General features: G+C 45.5%; 1 long non-coding RNA gene across 1 annotated transcript; it reads left to right on the top strand.

The window, feature by feature from the left end:
• The first annotated feature begins 243 nt into the window (after positions 1-243).
• LOC309841470 lies at positions 244-5,583 on the top strand. The gene is made up of 3 exons (XR_014299147.1): positions 244-641; positions 4,850-5,006; positions 5,197-5,583. It is a non-coding gene; the product is annotated as an uncharacterized lncRNA (long non-coding RNA).
• The last annotated feature ends 5,726 nt before the right edge of the window (positions 5,584-11,309 follow it).

The raw sequence follows: 11,309 nt of genomic DNA, 5'->3' as shown, positions 1-11,309 counted from the left end.
TGCCAGAAGGCAAATGTCAAGAAAATATTCTTGAAAGAGAACATAGAAGGTAAATAATAATGAAAGCCTCGGGCTGAGGAATTACAGTGTCTCTCCCAAACGTCCCCACAGCGAAGCCCAGCCTGGGGGGGTGGGGGGGTAGTCAGTCCTTTGAGTTAAGTTTGAAAACTTAACTCAAAGTGCTTCTGTGCTTCCTTCAGAAATGCACAAGACAGGTTCTTTCTCCATTTTTTTTTCAGACCCAAGTATGCTGTCAGACCGCCATGGGATCAAGTGAAAAGTCACTCCAAATGTACAAAGGTGACAGTCACAAAGGCTACAGAGCCGTGACCTGACCTCACTTCATACGTGCTGTCTACCCCGTAATCACCGTGCACTGGGGGTGTGCCCTGGGGAGGTGGTGACGCAGGGCAAGTCTCCTGTTTGCACAGCCTTTCTAGAATCACGTGTAAAATCACGGCCCATGTGTCCCTCTTTCCCATCTTTGGTGGCGTGTACTACGCTGTAAGAGGAGGGCACACATCTTTTTCTGTGTAGATTGGACAGTTCAGCTCCCCAGTGACTCCTGTTAAAAAGGATTTGAAATGGAGTTTTTCAGCGTTGAAAGTTGAGAAGGTTCTGGAGACCCACTACCCCCCACTGTGAGTAGTCGGAACACGACTAAGCCACATACGCAGAAAGGACGCGGACGGTGAGCCCAACGCTGTGCTTCCCACCATGGTAACAATGTCCATGTGAGGGTGAATCAGAGAGATGAGATAAAGCGACGGCGTGCGGCAAACGATGTGAGAGGCGAGCTGGAGACGGAGGGCTTGTGTGCTCTTCTGTATGATCAGACTTCGTGGAGAAGTTTACATGTAAAAATAATAATAGGGCAGAAGTAGAGGGGGTTGAATGGGAACAAGTGTATCCACAGGTTGGCCCCCGGAGAAGGTGGGTGGGTATGAGTCTTTGCTGTCTTTTGTAATTAAAAAAAAATTTTTTTTTAAATGTTTTAAAAGCATAAAACATTTAAAATATTCAAAAAAAAATGGCTTGAGCATTTCAAGAGTAAATTAGTGAAAACTCAGGACATGTGTTGGCGACCCTCATCTATTTCAGGTGGGGCAGGAGTGACTTTGGTCCATAGCTCTTGGTGGTAGAAGTGTCACATAATGTTCCCAAACCAAAGGGGACTCGGCTCTGAGCATTATGGGGTCAGGCAGCTGGCAGATCAGTCATTGGTAGGGGACCGTGTGTCCTCCAAGGGCTCCTCCAAGAACCCAGGCTGAGCAGTGGACCCCAGCTCTCCAAAGCTTTCCAAGGACTTGACCCCAGAGACCCTCCAAGTTCTTCTCAAGGTCAAAGGGCCCTCTCTCCACTCCCGGTAGGCCTGACCCAAAGCCCCACAAGGTCCCCCCGCACACGGAAACTTTCTGCCACGTTTCCTGGTCACTTGGGGTGAGCCTCCCTCTTTTGCCACTGGGACAATCCATTTTATCTCCCTCCTCGAGCCTAAAACAGAAAAGCTTCTTAGCACCCCACTCCCCTCCAGTGGGCACTGTAAGGAGCTCAGACCTCCTGGATTCAGCAGGGGCTTTGGGAAGGAAATGGTCTACACTCCCCTGGTGCCTTTGCCAGGGAGGAACCTCCAGAGGCAAACAGACACCCAGGATGTGGTCTGTCCCTCAACCTCAGCAGCTCACGTGAGTGAGGGCTGGGGGTGCTTAGAAGGCCACGTGATCACTCCCTGTCTGAGTCTCCCGTGACCACCCAGAGTGTGCCTTCTGGGTAAGACGGTCCTATCGGCGCCCCCTGGAGCAGGCTTGGAGATGGGGGGTACATCAGCCTGGGTTCCATGCGGCTCACAAAGAAAAACTTGTGTTTGCCTCAGACACAGTTGTGTTCCCAGTGTTTTAAACATTAATTGGCACCAATGCCATCTCCTCCCTCTAGGTCAATCCTTCATCCCTTGGAATCAAGCACAAACAAGTGGAGTCCCAATGGCCTCCCAACCTGATTCCGGGGACCCCTCTCTTGCGAGGCTGAGCTTCCCAGGCCTCTGGAGCACAGCGGCGTCTGGCTCACCTTCTGCTCCTTCCTCCTCCTGCCTCGAAGTGCATGGCCCACGAAGCCGGGGCCAAAGGTTCTGGCCTTGGACCTCTGTCCCCCCCGCCCTCCTGGGTCACAACCGCTAGTTTGCTGAGGGCATGAACTTTCTCCTGAATGAACGAGGGGCATTGAGTCAGCATGCAGCTGGCCCTCCTGGGCACCCGGACCCTCCCTGGCTCCACATCGCTGCCCAGGGGTCCCCTCCTCATTCACCCAGCCCCTCGGGGGTCCTCCCCCGGCTCCCAAGTCACAGACGCCCCGGGGAGGGGGGGGGAACACAGGGCTGGCCGCCCCACCAGGTCATCCTCTGACCCACCTGCCACTTTCTTTCTCACAAGTGCCCAGCTCCTACCATCGGAGCCTTTTGTTTGATGGCCACTACCTCTCTCCCTCTCCCTGCATTTGGCTGGGGGAAATTGAGCCCGTGGGAGGGACTCCCCTCGACGGTGCCACGCACCCCTGCCTGTGAGGTTGCCGAATCGAGGGGCTTGGCAAGGTGCTTGCTCAGCTCCACACGCGCTCCTGGGAGCCTCCCATTTCTCCTGGGCGCCCCCACCACCTTGGATACGACCCAGTATTGCTGCCCCCGCCTAGACTCTGTGTCCAGCAAGTGTTTACTGAGCACCTGCTGCACGCCGGGCACAGACAGCTGGACAGTGCCACAGAGGTGACGGAACTCTGGACTGGATGGTAGCTTTCTGTTTATGCGACGTTTCCGGATTTTGGCCGTTGTGTTGCGGTTGTGTACAAGAATGTTTTAGGGAAGTGCACAGAACACGCTGCCTGTGACTTACTCTCAGATGGTTCAGGGAAAATAGGAACGTGTGTGTGTGTGTCCATATGTGACTGTGGGTGTGTGTATTTGCGTGGGCATGTGTGCATACATGCGTGTGTGTACATGTGTGTACGTGTGCATGCACGTGCGTGTGGTGGGGGCGTCAATGGGAGAGAGACAATGATACAGCAAACAGGCAAAGTGTGAGGATGACTCCTAAGTCCTCACCAGCTGGGTTATTATGCCAGTCCCGCATGCAGAATTGCTTGGTACAGGACACCTCCTGGGTACCCCACTGTTAACTAGGATGCACGACCCCAAATCGCTTTTTCCCCTTTGTCCCAGCGACCTCACTTTGCCCAGCCCCCCCTCACCCCGCCCCCAGGCTCCAGCTCCCTCTCCTCCTTCCCTTCATTCAAGTGGCAGGCGGGTCTTCCTTCTTCCTCTGACCGCCTCCTCTGCATCTCCTTTTCTGTTCCAGCACACAGAAGCCCACCAGGATTGCTCCAACGGCCTCCCACCTGGGCTTGTGTCCCCCAGGCTGAGCACCTGCCGTTCGGTGACATTTGCAACCAGCCCAACTTCCTGTAACTCAAGAACACACTCCAAAGCATCCATTCCTCTGCCATCTCTGATTTTTTTTTTTTTTTTCACAAATATTTGTTTCATCTTCCAGTTTTCTCAAAAGTCCTTGGAAGAAGGCATTGCTCCAACCCGGGACATGGCTTGTCCCGTCTGGGGTGCCGTGCGTGCGGCCGGATGCCTGGCTGCGGGAGTGTAATAGACACCTAATCCATTAATGGCTTTTTCCTTATTTCTGAGTGATTCAGCGATACCAGTGCTCACCTTACGTATTTGGAGTCATAATGAAAGAGAATAAAGGACAAGATCAGGACCCTAGGGCTGCTTGGGGTCCTGCCCCAGGGTGCCCCGATGTCAGGGACAATAGTCCTTTGGGATCTCTCACAAGGTTCTGCCAAAATCTGGCCTGGAAGAACTAAAGGCCAAGTCTGGGCAGCTCTGTATTTTCATGTTCCTGATTGAAAGCATTTAAAAACTCATGATACGGGTTTTAGAACATAGATTTATTTCTATAAATGTTCCAAAGCTTAACCCAGTTTAAAACACACTCCCAAATTGGGTGCTGCCTCTTAGATTTCTTATTTCCCAGCCCCAAACATGTATTTTTTAGTATCGCCACAAACAGCAATTGATTCCATTTCTAGCTGCTTCCAAAACAACTCTAATGGCCCAGTCGCTGTCCAAACAAGGAAAAGTCTGGGAGGGTGAGCCCCCTTCTGTCATCATCAGAAGCCCAGTCATCCAGCTACCCGTCTCACAGCAGCCCCGATCCCCTATATTTAATTCCTTGTTTCTTGATATTTCATAACTTCAGTTCATAAAAGAGAGCATGATGTCATGCCTAATAAATGCCAAAGGAGGCTTTTCGAGAAGTGACACCAAACAGAGCAGGATACCGGAGCCAAGTTTGCTCAGGCAAGGGCTCAGGTATCTGTCGTCATGTAAGTTTTCATCTGGGAAGCTGGTTCATAAACAGGGTTTGAAGAGGTTTAGATCTCTCTGAACTTGAAAGCGCTGTGGTTTGAGCCCACACAGGATGGACTCGTGAGACTCTCTGTGTCATTGGGAGAGCAGGTACGAAAACATGCACGTCCTCCCAGAGCCAGTAATACCAGGGACCGCTTCCTGTGAGTGGATTTATTTTTCACGATAATGTAAACTTCCTGTTGCGATTTTAACCGATTTCCTCCAGTCCACTTCTCGGGGGAGACGGTCATCGGTTCGTCATGACCCTCTGAACAATGCTTTAGCCTTTCTATAGGAACATAGCGTGACCGAGCTTTGTTCTGGGGACCATCTGCTTCGATTGTGTTTGTCCAGGTGTGATGTGTTTTATTTCTCCTTAATTCCCGGATTCTCTGTTTACTTTTTGAAATTAGAACATATGCTGTCTATTCACAGATCCGGAGGAAAGAAGAGTGTCTTGGCCATAGGAGGGTGTTCAAATGATGACTTGGCTCATCAGATGCTAAACTCAAGACAGCTGGCTGAGCGAGCCCCGTGCTATCTCCCCTCAAAGACGATATTGGCAGGAGGAAGAAATCTCAGAGATACTCAGGTCCAACCTTCTCCCGAGTGGGCTTCCATGGAAACCCCAGCCATCCAGAGTTATAGTCTTTACGGACATAAGCGAGGGGCCATTCCAGAATTAGCCATATGTTGACTCCCCCTGATTTTCTGCTGAAATAACCCAGCAAATGTATCTGGGATGATTCTAGACCCTTCTAACTGCTCCTCTCCCCCACCAGTGCAGCCCCAGAGACCCCTGGCACCGAGGTATCCAGCAGAACACAGGTGACCAGCAGAGAAGGTTCGCTGCTGCAGGGAGTCACACTGTGGCTCAGAAAAGGGTGCCTCCACCAAGGCCAGGGGGCATCAGGCTTCGTGCAGAGATGGCTTGCATCTCACACACCTTCTCCCATCACCTCCCTGGACCACTGAAGAAAAATTAGAATGCAGCACCTGGGTGGCTCAGTGGTTAAGCCTCTGCCTTCGGCTCAGGTCATGATCTCAGGGTCTTGGGATAGAGCCCCGCATCGGGCTCTCTGCTCAGCGGGGAGCCTGCTCCACCCCCCCTCTGCCTGCCTCTCTGACTACTTGTGATCTCTGTAAAATAAATAAAGAAAATCTTAAAATATATATATATATACACACACACCCCATTTTTGATTGGATCTAAACAGAAGACCAGGGACCCAACTAAGTGGCTTTCAAGCTTCCATTCAACGGTGGGCCTGATAGGTGCTAAATTCTGTTCTAGGGCGAGGAGCAATGTACCTGCTCTCGTGAGCCCAGGCCAGGATGGGCAACGGGGCTGCCAGATAAAAGACTGCAAGGATGTTCTTCTGCCCAGGAACCACGCAGAGTTTATCTGAGATTCACATTTAACTGGGTGTCCTGCATTTCCATTTGTTAAATTTGGCAACCCAAAGGAAAGCCTTAGCCTAAAGGCAAGGAAAGAAGGCAGACATGATCAGGGATAGAAAAGGGCTCTCAGAGCCCATAGCGAGGGCCCCCGGCCCAAAGCTAATCAGGATTTCATAAAGCTGTGAGATCCTGAGAAAGCAATCTCCCTTATAATTTTTTTTAAGTTTCTCCTCTCAACTTTGAATATGTTTTATGCAAGTGACCTGATATTGCAAGGCTAGTCATGTTCCCTTCACCCCTGAGGCTCCGCCTCCCTCCTTCCCCATCCTGCTGATCCTTTGCCCTCTGGGTCCGTTGGGTGTGGCCAGTGGGAGGCACGGCCTCAGTGACCAGCCCCAGTGCACATCCCACGCCTTGTCAAATACATCCCACCAAGATTTCCCAGTTTGACCAAGCTACCGATTTCTTGCACAGGACTGAACTAACACATTGCTTGCCCAAATTAATCTATTAGTACAGCACAAGGAATCCAAAGTCCCATTAGGACTTCTCATTTTATTTTTTATTTTTTTAAATGGACTAAATTATTATAAAATTTGTTTGGAACAAACGTATGAAGAATAGCCAAAATGTTTTTTATTTTTATTTTCCGGGAAAGTAGTACTAAAAGGGAATTTGCCTCAAAGGTTTTAAGCTCTAGTTTAAAGCTTCAGTAACTAAAATAACAACAGTGAAGAAAAAGTTCAGACACAGACCTGTGTGAATGGGGGAATTGAGTATACGGTAAAAGAGAGCATGTTAAATTATCTTAAGATTATTTAATTAATAGTTTTGAGATAACGGATTCATGATTTGGAAAAAGAGAAAAAGGAATCAGCTAGATCCCTACCTCATATCTTATACCAAAGTAAATTGTAAATGACTAAAGAGTTAATGTTTAAAAATATATTGTAACATTTGACGAAAGCACAAGTAAATATTGCCATAATACCAGGATGAGGAAAAGCTTTCTATACCAGAACAAGAAACCATAATTTTAAAAATCCTGAGATTCAAATACATAAATACTTATACTTCTGAATACAAAAACACCATAATCAAATCTAAGGACTGATGACAAGCATATTCTCTGCAAACATTAAAAAAAAATCACAGGTTAAATTATAAAGAGGTCTTCCAAATCTGTACAAAAAGATGAATTCTCCAATAGGAAAAAAAAAAAATCTGTCTTTGTCACAAAGACTGTGACTAACCAGTTTTCTAAACATGGCTGATAGGTTACACAAAGGTGTTTTATCACATTAGTGATCAAAGATAGTCAAGTTAAAATGGGATTTTTTTTTTAGACAATTACATTTAAAAATTTTAAATATGGGAGCCATTGTGGATAATGATATGGGGGGAGGTAGAAAACACACTGGTAGGATCCTTGTGTAAAGGTATTTGGCAATATTTATCAAAGATCTTAGAAACGTCCACATTTTAGCCTGCAGGAGAAATCCAGGGACAAGTGCACAAAAATACACACGGGTATGAGCTTGGCCACTGCAGCGCTGTGTACGGTTACAAAACCTGAGAGCAGAAACAGTTTCACGGAAGGGGCCAGCGCCACGATTATCAGACTTCTTGCCCATGGAAGGCGGTGTAGGCACTGAAAACGACTGCACTGGCTGACGCGGAGGGATATCTACCATGAGCTGTTACACGAAAATGTAATAGACAAAATCATTCATATTGAATGATCTCTTCTCTTATCTTCCTCCACTTCTTCCTTCTCAAAAAAAATCTACTTATTTGCCACTTTGTCCTCACTAGGTTGGCTATCGTCGACAGTAAGAAGTGTCGGTGAGGATGTGGGGGAACTGGGATTCTCTTCCTTCGCTGGCGGGAATGCAACCTGGAGCAGCTGTTGACTGAACACAGTCTGGCTGATAAACGCAGTAAACTATGACCCAGCAATTCCGCTCCCAGGCACATAACCAAGAGAAATAAAAGTGTACGTCCAGACAAAAAGGTGTCCACAGACTTCATAGAAGCATTCTTCATAACAGCCAGAAGGGGAACAATTAAAAGGATCCATACGCAATTGATGAATGGGTAAGTACAGCGTGGTCCATCCCAGTGATAAGACACCATCTACCATGGGAAGGTATGGAGTGCAGATACAGGATGCAACACATGTGGGTTTTGGAAACACGCAGAGTGAAAGAAGCCAGACACAGGAGACAACTAATTCAGTTGATAGGGTATGCTCACAATAGGCAAATCCATGGAGACAGAAGGTTAATTAGCTAAAGGGTACAGGGGCTTTGGGGAGGGATGATAAATTTCTAAAATTAATGGTGGTGATGGTTGCACAATTCCACAAATATACTAAAATCTATTGAGTTTGGGGGATGCCTGGGTAAATGGGTGGATTAAATGGCATGTGCATAATATTTCAAAAAAGCTGTTACAAATCTATTTGTGTACTGAGGCATGGAAAAAACTTTGGAAAGCATTTTTAATCAAAATGTTGGTAGTGGTTGCCTCTAAGGGATTATCTTAAATTTCCATTTGTGTACCCTCTAGTATCTTTTGAAGTTTGCCAAGATTGTATATCTATGTAACCAGGAAAATAAAGTAAGTCTCTTATCTTTCCAGCACTTGTTTTCAAGCCCTTAGGTCTAAGGATTCCTGTAGGTGGGGACCCCAGTCCACATCCTTATCAGATACGTGCCAGAGCCCCAGGTGAACTGTACTTCTGTCCGTCAAAACATCAGAAGCAACTTTTATAATTTTGTTTTTGAAATTATTAGGCTACAAATAACTAATTTATGATTGACTATGACTTTCTCAGCAATCACCATGCAAACTTGGGAGTTTGGATGGAGGAGAAATTAGACAGCCTACAGGTTGCATTCCAATGAGATGAGTTTTTTTTATTTTTTAAGATTGTATTTTTACGTAATCTCTACACCCAACGTGAGGCTCAAACTCACAGTCCTGAGATCCAGAGTCGCATGGTCTGCTGACCGAGCCAGCCAAGCACCGCTCCAGTGTGGTGAGTTCTTTTTCTTTCTTTTTTTCCAAACTATAAATTATAAACTAATAATGTTGCATTTCACAGATATTTAAACATTCTTTTTTATTTCACGTTCCCCTCCCCCCACCCTGTATTTAGTAGCCTGTACAATTTTTCATGTCCCCTATATTGCTGAGGCCTGAGCCCAAGGCCTGTGGGGCCAACATCTAAGGCAGGCGTCCTCCCCATTTTCTCACCCAAGGGTATGTCCACATCTGCCCTCAGCACCTAACACAGTGCCTGACAAATGATCTGAATTCACTAAATATCTTTGGATTAATCCATTTATGGAGGCTTCAAATCTTTCAAACCTTCCTTATGAAGCACAATTTTATTTAAAAAGTCTTTCCTGGGACGCCTGGGTGGCTCAGTTGGTTAAGCAGCTGCCTTCGGCTCAGGTCATGATCCCAGCGTCCTGGGATCGAGTCCCACATCGGGCTCCTTGCTCCGCAGGGAGCCTGCTTCTCCCTCTGACTCTGCCTTCCACTCTGCCTGTGCTCGCTCTTGCTCGCTCTCTCTCTGACAAATAAATAAATAAAATCTTTAAAAAAAAAATAAAAATAAAAAATAAAAATAAAAAGTCTTTCCTCCTTTCCAGACCTCCATAGGTAATGGAGGTTCTATGTTTGTGTTCTTCCGTTAAAAACCCTTCTCATTCTCGATAAAGTAATCAAGATGCCTCTTAGTCAGCTGTCTTATTAATGAGACAATTCTGGCTTGTTTACTCACTAAAAAAAAAAAAAATTATGATCAGTCTACACCCTGTCCAGTGTCTATATGTCTTTGTCAACACTTACTGGGATAACATTTCATAAATGTTTGACTGATATAATACGCAGGTAGTATGAGTACCATCTAAATCACACTAGTCATTGTTGTTCATAATGCTAGTGTTACTTAGTCTGTGCTCATCCGTGGTCCCATGTTCTTTCTCTTTCCATCTTGGACCTAGTTATTCCCATTCCAAATGGGAATGATGGTATTTTCTTCTATAACTTCTGTCTTATAATTTTCTACCAACTTTTATAATTTTTAAGACACAATTAAATTTCATTCCTGGTTTACAGAAATCTTTTCTCCTAGAGGGTCCATGCATACTGGGCCAGCTGTTGAAGTTTCAGTTATTAAAAACCAATATTGGACCTACCATAAATAATGCTCATAAAGTAAACTTCTGGGATACAACAGAACATCTGAAATTTTATTTTAAATACTCAAGAGTTAGAACTTTTAAAATCTGATCGTTGTATTTTAAAGGCTTAACATTGCAGCGTGGGAAGTGTCAGTCTGATGCTGTCTTTCTCTTGTAGGTTCGTTTGCAATGGGCTCACCTTCAGTTGCTGATGGAAAGGCAAATAATGTTTCTTTTTTCTCTAACATCTTCTTCATTTATTCATACTTTTTAATGTGCTTCTCTATGTCTGGAGAGAAGATAATGTACCTTTAATATATTATAGGGACTTTTTCTCACAGGATGTGGAGACTTCCCAGATGGGACTTCTCCTGAAAGGTTCATCATTGGGGTAGATTTTAATATAAATGAAATACAGCCCTTAAATATTTTGCTTCATGTTACGAATGCAAGTCACTGAGGAATTCCATGGTGAGAATTAAAAAACGATCTGATGTCTCTTGTTCTGCCTTGTACAATTATTTACATTTTAACAGACCCTCACAAGGCTCTTCTTAAAGTTATCCAGCTAACACCCTCTCTCTATTCACATCAAGTGTCAACCTATTTCCCTATTTCTTTATTTTTTGAGTGTACTTAATCATTATTTTTGCACACAAAATTAACATCTCTCACATCACCAAAGACTACAGCCTCTTTTTCTCACAATAACAATTATGCATTGATTCTTCAGCTGATGGAATTTTAAGATAAGGAGCAAGTAGAAGATATTTTCTCCAAGGAACATCTAAAACACTCACCCATATTTTGAAAGGGAATACACCAATATTAACACGACATTCGAATTATATTCCTGTTTATATTCCTGACATGAAGCTGGTGAGTTATGGTGGCAGCTTTTGCGATCACATGCTCAAGGTCAAGGATGCTAGAAATGGTGTGGTTGGAGGCAGGCATTTGGCTCCCCTGCCAAAGCCAAAAGGCAGATTTGGGGAAAATACTAGAGCCAACGCTCAATTCTGGTGCAACCCTATGTCATCAGAGAGCATGGACTTTGGAGCCAGTTAGCCTGGTTTTGAATCCTGGTTCTGTGTAAACATGAATGAGTTACTTTCTGGGCCTCTGCCTCCTCATCCATAAAATGGGAATAATAGAGTCCCTGCCTCATTGGGTTGTGGTGCTTAAGTGTGTCTGTCATATAAGAAGTACAAGTGTGTAAGTATTTGCTGCCTCTGCTCTTATTATTAACTGGTATGAATGACCGAACTCATGACGTATTGCTTTTAATGAACTCTCTT

Source organism: Mustela nivalis, assembly GCF_964662115.1.
Source record: "Mustela nivalis genome assembly, chromosome: 10".
NCBI classification, from domain to species: domain Eukaryota; kingdom Metazoa; phylum Chordata; class Mammalia; order Carnivora; family Mustelidae; genus Mustela; species Mustela nivalis.
This window is presented reverse-complemented; position numbering and strand designations above follow the sequence as displayed.